Raw genomic sequence first — 10,141 nt, forward strand, 5'->3', positions numbered from 1 at the left:
GTTTGCAGCCCTTCGTGGACCTCTGAAGGAGGTGGTGACCCTTGGGAGGAGCAGAGCTCCTGCAATGCCCTAACTTACCCTAGCTGATCCCACTCCCTGGCTCAGCAGTGTTCTTGAAGAGGCAGCTGTGTTTCTGGTGCGGGTTCCTGGTGCTGGAAGGAATAGAGTAGAATTTATTCTTAAAGAATCACAGCCTCCCATCTGACCTTTCCTGGATCCCTGAAAGCCCACGGCAAAGGTCTTGTTCTTATTTTGTCTAATTTGGAAACTCCTCAGGGTGGAGATGGGCTGTGAGAGGGCAGCTGCTAAAGTCTGGGGCGAAGAACTAACTTGCCAAAGCCAGAGAGGAAGCTAGGGTGATGGTGCGCTACAGGATAAGGACTGAAAAGCTTCCATCCTTAGGTTTCTCACAGCGATAGACACAATTATTAACACACCACCCAGCAGCTGCTCTCCCAGGAAGCAGTCTGTATAGTTCAAAGTGCATCACCACTCACAAACGTGCATACACACGCTCATGACAGTTCTAGTTACAGGTGTCCAACCTGGAAGCTACCAGGAGTCTCCCGTGGATAAATGGAGAGTGCACTGTCCGCACCTTCTGTTATTCAGTAGTAAAAAGAAAATGTAAGAAGCAGAATGCTGTGCATAGTGGTGCACACCTGTAATCTCAGTGCTCAGGAGGCAGAGGCAGGAATGTCTCTATCAATTTGAGGCCTGGTCTACCTAGCCACCCGAGGTGACAGAGTGAGACCCTGTCTCAAAAACAAACAAGCAAACAAACAAAGGGGCAATAAGCAGGGCTGGAGATGGTTTAGTCCTTTAGAGCACTGGCTGTTCTTACAGCTCAGTGGTTTTCAACCTTCCCAATGCTGTGACCCTTTAATACAGTTCCTCACGTTGAGGTGACCCCCAACAATAAAATTATTTTGTTGCCACTTCATAACTATAATTTTGCTACTGTTATAAATTGTAATGTAAATATCTGATATGTGACCCCAAAGGGGTCACAGCCCACAGGTTAAGAACCACTGTTCCAGAGGAACTGGGTTTGAGTCTCAGCACCCACATGACAGCTCACAACCATCCACAACTATAGTTTCTGGGGATTTGATGCCCTCTTCTGACCTCCGTGGGCACCAGGTATGCCCAGACATACATGGAAGCAAATTACCCACACATGTAAAATAAAACAAATTTGGGGAGTGTACAATAAGCTATCAAGCCACAAAGGCATGAAGGGGCCTGATAAAAGCCAGCATAAAAAGGCCACATACTGTATGACCCCACCTATGTGGCATTCTAGAAGGCAATGTTAAACAGCACCACGTGGCTCAAGTTTGGAAACTAAATGGTACTTGAGATGCTTCCAGATTCTGAGAGCTTTCTGGGTTTCTGAAAAGCAGAGTAGAGGTGTACCTATAATTGAAAGGGATCTCTCCCCACCATTGCTGAGCAGCTTGTACAGAGCAGTGGAAGAAGGGACACCATCCCCTTCATCAACCAGTTAAAAACAAGCTCATAAAAACCATTCCTGTTGGGGACCTGAGAGAAGGCTCAGTGATTAAGAGCACTGGCTGCTCTTCCACAGGACCCAGGTACAATTCCTAGTATCAAACTGTCTGTAGTTCCAAGATCTGACACCCTCACACAGATATATGTTCAGGCAAAACACCATTGCACATAAAATAAAAATGCATAAATTATATTTTAAAAATCACTCCTGTTAAGCACTTTCTTTGAGTCAGGTTTGGAACCAGGGGCTTTCTAAGCATTTAACTCACCACTTACTTAACTCACAAGTAATTCTGTTATCACTCCTACCAAACAGTTTGGAGAACTAAAGGATTAAAGGATTAACCCAGAGCCACTAGAGAACAGGTAGAAAAGCCAGACCTGAAATCTAGATAGCTGATTTTAGGGCATGTGTTTTTAAAACCCAAACAAAAGCCAACCACCACAGTGCTCCAATTAAATTAGAGGGCACAAAGCCAGCCAGCCAGTAGCATATGACCGCAGTGGCAGCACTTAGGAGGCTGAGGGAGGTGAGATCAGAGCAAGGTCAAGCTTGGTTTGGTCTGCACAGAGAGTTCCAGACCAAAGACCACCACCAAAAACCTCAACAGGCATGTAAGGTACCCAGGGTTGGGGCATCACACAGGATGGCATTTGCTTTTCAACATATCCCTGAGCCCAGAACAATCAGTCTGCTCTGAGACTCAGGCAGGCAGGGTAAGGCCCAAGGCCCAGGCTCCACTCTGGCCATTTCCAGTCAGTAGAGCACATCCGATTCAGTCAACAGATAAATTAATCCAACAGGTACTTTAGCATGTGTGGATGTGGTGGGGGTGGTGGGAATTGGAGGGCCTTGTACATGCTAGGCAAGTGCTTTATCACTAGTTACAGGTCCCGCCTTCTAAGAAATTTGAGACCTTGACTCTAAAGACAATCTAAAAGGAAAAAGCCTGGGAATACATGGATCACTGAATGACCCTGAGAAGGAAGCTCTATGGAGGCAGTCTGTTTCTGCCCTCTGGCCAGAAAGCACTATTTTGACTGCAGCAGGCTAAGAAGAGGTGGATGCAAGTAGATTTAGCTAACTGAGCTCCAAGTGACACAATGACCTCTTCTGGCCTCCATGGACACCAATATACGCGGGCACATACATACAAGCACAAAGATACATTTTGTTGTTGTTTTTGTATTTTGAAACATGGTTTCTCTGTGTAGCTTTGGAGCCTAGCTTGGAACTGGATCTGTAGACCAGGCTGGTCTCAAACTCACAGAGATCAGCCTATCTCTGACTCCCAAGTGCTGGAATTAAAGGCCTGGGCGCCTATTGCCCCGCCAAGATGAATCATTCCTAAAAATGAGAAAAGGGGTTAGAGAATTCAGACACCACAGGATCTTCCCTAAAGCCAAAAAGGGCCAGCAAGATAGTCAGCAAGGGAACCCTTTCTAGGAACATTAAAGATGCAGTAAGATAGCTGTCCTCTCCTTAAATTAATTTTTTGCAATCTGATTAAACTGGCTGGGCTGCCTTGTTTGCATTTCATTTGCAAATTAATTTTAGCTTTATGCTGCATAAGGGCTATGAGCTTTAGAACCTATGCCTTGTTTATAATCATGAATGCCCTGCAGAATAGTTTAGAAAACAATTTCTTTCAACACTGGGGATCCAAAGCAATGTTATTATTTTTTCTTTTAAAAAAGGCCATCATGAATTGGGCAGTAGTGGTGCACGCCTTTAACCCCAGCACTTGGGAGGCAGAACAGGCAGATCTCTGTGAATCTGAGGCTAGCCCAGTCTACACAGTGAGTTCCAGGACAGGCTCCAAAAGCTACAGAGAGACCCTGTCTCAAAATAAATAAATAGATAGATAGATAGATAGATAGATAGATAGATAGATAGATAGGCAGGCCATCAAAGGCTGAGGAGAGGGCTTGTGCATGCTTGTTGTGCATGTATGACAGCCTGAGTGTGAATCCTTGAAATGAACATAAAATGGTGTGTGCCTGCAATCCTGTGAATGGAGGGGGTAAAGCTGGGGCAGAGACAGAGTCCCTAAATCTTATTAGCCTGACAGCCTAGTTGAATAGATGAGCTTCAGGTTCTGTGTCTCAAAAATAAAGGTGGAGAACAATTGAAAAAATACATATCTTGCCATATCATGCAACATAACACGTACATGTGCACAACTTACATTAACAAATATAACTCACATAAAAATAAAAGCCAATAACTCCAAACATGGTGGCTCAGGTCATAGCTGTGACCTCAGTGCTCTCAAGAGACATAAAAGATTACTGTGAGTGTAAGGCCTACCAGGATAATAGAGTAAGAACCTGTCTCAAAATAAATAATTATACTAAAATAAGGTTGAGCATGAAGGCAGATGTCTGCAGTCTCAGCAGTGCTTAGGTAGAAAGATCAGGAGTTCAAGGCCAGCCTCAATTTTTATATAGCAAGGCAACATGAAACCTTGTCTCAAACCACATATTAATAAATAGGGCCTATTATAAAGTATAGAGCATTTTCTTTGACCTATACAGTGTTTTCACTCATTGGATTCAACAGGAACATTTTTTTTTTAATGAAGAGATTTTGGTTTTTTTTACTTTTAGGCACAATGGCACTTTACTGTAATCCCAGTCCTTAGGTGCAAAGGTCATAAGAAGATCAAGGGTAGCCTGAGCTACATAGTGAGATTCTGCCTCAAAAACCAAGGGCTGGAGATAAATCTCAGTGGTAAACCACGGTGTAAATGCAAAGCCCTTGTTCTTTTCCCAGCACAATTAGAGAGGATTTCTTCTACATATATAGATTTATATCATCTCTTGAAAAGTATTAGATTTGACATTCCCTGACAGTGACCAACACGGCAGAGCCAGAGATAGCTGTCCTCTCTAGTCAGGGCTCATGGCCTCCTCTACCCATAGTCTTTACTTGTCTCCCCAAGAGGCCCTTGTAATCATCATTGTCATGATAACTGCATGGACGTTATTGAGGTTTTATTACAAGCCAAGTACTGCTGATATCACTCACATGCCATCTTTAGTTCCCTCGACCCCTCTCTGAGGCATCTGCTACATTATTAACCTTGTCGTGGGTGACATAAAGAAAACCCAGATAAATAACTTGTTCCAATTCAGAGTTAGAATCCTTCCCTGAGCAGTCTGATCTGAAGCCTTCACAATGAATCACTCTATTATACTACTGCCCACATGACATTAGACACTTGCCTTGCACTCCATACCTACATTGTGAAGTTGAATAATTAAGGAAGACCTCCTTCTCTAGCATTATGGTTTTAACCAGAGGACTGACTCATTGCCTCTGATCACTTAAAGACTGGATTTTGTCTTGTGTAGCAGTGGCACATGACTGTATTTCTAGCACATGGGAAACTGAGGCAGGGAATTGAGATACATAGGAATCTGAAGGACACTCACAAAGGAAAACTCTGGCATTGAGTTAACTAAAGGAGGGAAGGACACACCAAAGTTCCTTCTTTCCCACAAGCTGTCCTAGCAAAGAATGCAAGGAAGCACCTGACATCTAGAGCAGCAATCAGAGTATGGTGGCATGAAGTTCAATTCCAGCCACTGGGGTGGGAGGTGGGGGTGGAGAGAGGGCCGCCAGGAGGTCAACGCCATCCTCATGAATACACAGTGAATTCAAGCCTGGGACCCTGTTTCAAAAATGGGAAGATACAAAACAAAATCTAAAATAGCATTTTCCTTTCTTTTTAAAAGAATATATAATTTATTTTATGTTCATTGGCATTTTACCTGGATGCATGTCTGTGTGAGGATGTAGAAGCCCTGGAACAGGAGTTACAGATACATGTGAGCTGCCATGTGGGTGCTGGGAATTGAATCCCAGTCTTCTGGAAGAGCAGCTGTTGCTCTTAACTGCTGGGTCATCTCTCCATCTGTTTTATTTTTTATTTTTTCCAAGACAGGGTTTCTCTGTGTAGCCCTGGCTGTCCTGGAACTCAATTTGTAGACTGGGCTGGCCTAGAACTCAGAGATCCATCCCCTGACTCTGCCTCCCAAGTGCTGGGACTAAAGGTGTGTGCCACCATGCTCAGCTATGTTTTTTCTTTCTTTTTTCCCACTGCATCTTTTATTTATTTTTATTTTTATATTTTTTCTTAATAAGGTAAATGCAGGGTCTCCCAAGAATTTTTCAGGAAGTTCAGAGGTCAAAGCTATTTTATGATAATATTCATTTGTTTAAGAAACAGATAGGAGGCTACACATGACAACAGAAACATAACTCAATACTATGTACTTAAATTTTCTTTCATATAGTTTTTAATTAAGATGTCATTTATATTCATAAGCAACGGTGCCATTGTTATTTATTTTGCCATGAAGAATAGAATGTTCTAGTTGGTTGTTTAAGACAGGGTCCCAGAGTGTAGTTCTCCCTGGCCTAGAACTTACTACATACACTAGGCTGGCCTTTCACTCACAGATCTATCTGCCTCTTCCTCTCCAATTGCTGGGATTAAAGGCAGGCACCACCAAGCCCAGCCTATTCTCATTTTTTTCAAGACTGGGTCTTACTAAGTTTCCCAAGCTGATTTCAGACTCAAACAATCTCCAGCTTCTAGTGACAGAGCAATTACAGGCCTGGCCCACTGTATTCCCTCAGATTTTTTTTGCCTTGATGTATTTCTTCTCCTGCATATTTCACACAAACAATAAAGCTTTCAGCAAACCACATTTAATTATTAGCCTCCTGAGTGGCTGGACTGCTTCTACAGATCCAGCCACTACCTTAATTTTTCAGTGCTAGGGATCAAACTTAGTGATTTGTCCATGGCACACCACTACAAGACCATGGATTTGCAAATAAAAAAAATTAATTCAGAAATGTTTGCGATAATAACTTCAATATATTTAATATCTCAGGAGGCTGAATGCAGACACTCAGTGACTTAATTGAAATTCTAATAGAAGAATATTAGTCCATATAGTTTACATTAAACCCTCTGAGGTCCCAAGTATGAAAAGGCTTTTGTTGTTCCTGAAACAGGGTTCCATTATGGAGCTCTGGCTGACCTAACTCTCAATCCTTTTCTCTCAGCCTCCTTAGTTGGGGATTATTGGTACAGGCTACCTTACCCAACTAACAGGTTACTGAAGATCAAAAGTTTTAACATCTGATACTCTAAAGAGAAAAAGTCCTCTAAGTATGTTTACCCTTGTGAGTGTATTTCCTACAGGGAAAATAAAAATCTCTAGGTTTGGTGGTGTAGCTCAGTGGCAAAGTACTTGCTTAGCATGCTCGGGGCCCTGGGTTGGATTCCCACCACTGTAAAACTAACAAAATTCCTAAGCCTAAAACTTCAAATACAGCAGTGGGCAAACATATTTTCCTCCCTCCCTCCTTCTCTCCCTCCCTATCTAGCTACCTACTTACCTACCTAATCTGTATATTGTTTGCAGACCAGGCTAGCCTTGAATTTAAGAGATCTGCCTGCCTCTGCCTTCAGTGCTGGGATTAAACCACAACCAACTCAAAAATATTGTCGTCGTCTTCTTTTCTCTCTCTCTCTCTCTCTCTCTCTCTCTCTCTCTCTCTCTCTCTCTGGAGACAGAACCTTACTCTATAATCCAGGCTGGCCTTGAACTCTCAGCAATCCTTCTGCTTCAGCTTTCTTGGTGCTAGGATTATTGGTGTAATCAGTACTCTTAGTTTTTGTTGTTTTACTGTTTTCTTGAGACAGGGTTATTATATGTATCTCCTTTGTGATTTCATGGTCATAGAAGAGAATGCCCTTACACATCTGATCCTCTGACCTCCATCTCCCAAGTGTTGGCAGGGTAGGTGTACACCACCACACCAGGTTTTATGCAGTGCTGGGGGGTCACCACCTGAGGGCTTCATGCATGCTAGCTAGGCAAGTACTCTCACAACTGAGCTACATCTCCTCCCTTGCCATTTTAAACCATTTATGAGTATGGTTTGCCTGCATGTATGTCTCTGTACCACATGCATTCAGTGCCAGAAGAGGGCACTGGACCCTGGGACTGGGTTAATGGATGGTTATGAGCCACCATGTGAGTGCTAGGAACTGACTCCAAATTCTTTGGAAAAGCAGTATTCTTAACCAATAAGCCACCTCTCCAGCCCTGCCATTTTTTAAACTATTAAATTCATTGTTAGCATTAGTAATTTAACTTTCACATGAAGACAGTGTTAAAGCCAGAGGTGTTATCTCCAAAAAAAAAAGGGGGGGGGGAGAGGGGGTTTGCAAACCTGGCCTGGCATTTCTTTTATGTATATGAGTGCTCTATTTGCATGGATGCCTGCATGACAGAAGAGGTCATCAGATTCCATTAGTGATAGTTGTGAGCCATCATGTGGTTGCTGGGAATTGAATTCAGGTTCTGTGGAAGAGCAGCCAGTGCTCTTAACCACTGAACCATCTCTCCAGCCCCACTGGCCTGCCATTTTTGACTGGCTATCTGCACTAGCTGCCATCATGCAATGGAGAGAACACAATTTGGATTGCCATAATCTCTCCTACTATAATCCCTCACTTGCTTGTCTCTGTAGGGGTCTGAGTTGCTACCATGAACCAGCAAGAAAGGTAAAAGTTTTTTGTTTTGCAATGAACATCAACAACGAAAACATACTTCAATCTAATAAAAGTCTGCCTTCCTCAAAAGAGGTCAGCTGGCATGTGCCCTGGGATCTCTTTCAATGGCTCCCTTGTGTTTATACTTATCCTTCTGCTTGATTTTGCCAGCAACTTGTATGGTCTTCACACTGGTGCAGAGAAGGTCACAAACATTGGAAAGTGATGCACAGAACACAGCGGGTGTCTTTGAACAGGAACAAAAAACAGGAAACTCACCCCGAAAGCAAGTGAGTGACTCTCCAGGGAACAAGTGGGCCTGGCTTAGGCCCCACAGGAAAGAGGATTCTGGTGGAATCAGACCTTCACTATCTCCTGGAAGGGTGAGGTGGTAATTTTTGAAAACTCATCCAATAGCTTTTGCCCTGAAAACAGGTAGTGACATGGAAGGGACAGTCAGAACTTGGGAGCCAAAAACAAACAAGGAAAATAGGTATGAAATTGAGGAGAGAGACAATTTAGGGAGGAAGTGATACAATACTAAGCTGGACAGATAAAGATAAAAATTCAAAATTACTTTTAAAAAATTATTTCTTCCCCACTATCCCAGCCAGGTAAGAGGAGCCTAAAGGGTTTTGTGGGGGCAAAATCTAACTGAGGCAGAACTGATGATGAAAAGGGATTTGTGTTGGGAAAGTTTTAAGAAGAGAGGTTTGGAGAAGCAAACACATTAGAAGAGAAACTGGAAGAAGTAAATGAGCTGGTTTCTTGTAATTGGAAAAGTATTCCAAAAGGGGGGATTGTCGTCTAGATAATATTATTATTGTTCTATTTTCTTGCTGGAAACTGGGGCGATCTTGACTGACAGAAATAGTATTTTTGCTAGAAAAAGCACAGGAAGAGGCATGACCAAGGAAGAGAGGAGAGTTTGTTGTTCCTGCTGGAAGATCCTCAAAAAAAGAGCTACATCCGGGTCCCCCTAAGCGGGACCCCTGAGGAGGAAGGGGGTGGTGAGCAGTGGGGCCTGCGAATGCAAGGCCGCGGTGCAGAAGGCGCAGAGGTCGGGTAGGGCCCGCGGCGCGAGCTGGGGCGCTGCGAGGGGGCAGTTGGGGGACCTGGCAGGGGCGGGGTAGAAAATCAAGGTGGGTGCAGTGGGCTGGGGGCACCCCAAGAGTCTTCTCCAAGGAGGACGGGGCTGCGGGGGTGCAGAAGGAGCGTGCGCGACGCGGAGGTGAGCGGCGTCCTGGGACAGGGGGCCACAGAGGCCTGCGCTTCGGGAGGAAGAGGAAGCCAAGGAGAGGGTGAAGAAGGGCCGAGGTGAGAGGAAAAGGGCGGGCAGGCAGGGCTAGGGAGAAAGGGGAAAGGGGCAAGGGCAGCAGCAACCGGGTTTTACCCGCCCCCGGGGGCTCGCGCGCCGGGCCTCGCGCCTCGCGCCTCGCGGGGCCTTCCCAGCGGCCGCCCGTCAGCCGCGAGGCGCCCGGACGACGCCCCGCGCGCACGCGCAGCCCGGTCCGGGCCCCGGGCGCGTGCGCCCGCCGCAGTGTGCGTGCACGTGCCTGGCCCGGCGTCGTCGCGAGCACGCGGCGCGCGCCGTCCCGTCCGGGCTCGTGGCGCGCGCCCCTGGGCCAGGCTCCCCGCGGCCTAGGGAGAGGGGGCGTGGCCCTCCCCGCGGGGGCGGGGCCTGTGGAGGTCATGTGACCCGCCAACCGGGCGGGAAAGGAGGCGGTTGGTCGCCATCTTGGGGGAGCGGGCGGTTGGAAGGAGTGAGAGGGAAGGCCAGGCCATGGGAGGGCCGCAGGGGGAGGGGACAGACAGAGGCTCCGAGTCCTCATGAAGCGACGCCCGTGTGCCCCCGGGACGCCCTCCGTATCGATCCCTGGCGCCAGCAGTGTTTCCTGGATGATGGAGAGGAGTGGAGCCACTCTGCGCATGCTCGTGGGCAGGCTGATTCCCTGGAAGCCGAGGACGTCACGTTGGGCCCGGCTGCAGGAGTTACAAGATTGGCTTTTTTTTTTTTTTTTTTTTATTACTATTTAATTTAATGT

The 10,141-nt window shown here is 45.8% G+C and overlaps 1 long non-coding RNA gene across 2 annotated transcripts; it reads right to left on the bottom strand.

The window, feature by feature from the left end:
- Nucleotides 1–77: 77 nt before the first annotated feature.
- Nucleotides 78–9,623, bottom strand: LOC127238598 (uncharacterized). 2 transcript variants are annotated; one of them, XR_007835931.1, is made up of 3 exons: nt 9,490–9,623; nt 8,376–8,521; nt 78–152 (listed from the first exon to the last, which is right to left on the bottom strand). It is a non-coding gene; the product is annotated as an uncharacterized LOC127238598 (long non-coding RNA). The 2 variants fall into 2 exon arrangements; XR_007835930.1 differs by having other exon boundaries at nt 8,674–9,528.
- Between the last annotated feature and the right edge of the window lie 518 nt (nt 9,624–10,141).

This window comes from Phodopus roborovskii, unplaced genomic scaffold (assembly GCF_943737965.1).
Source record: "Phodopus roborovskii unplaced genomic scaffold, PHOROB, whole genome shotgun sequence".
NCBI lineage: Eukaryota > Metazoa > Chordata > Mammalia > Rodentia > Cricetidae > Phodopus > Phodopus roborovskii.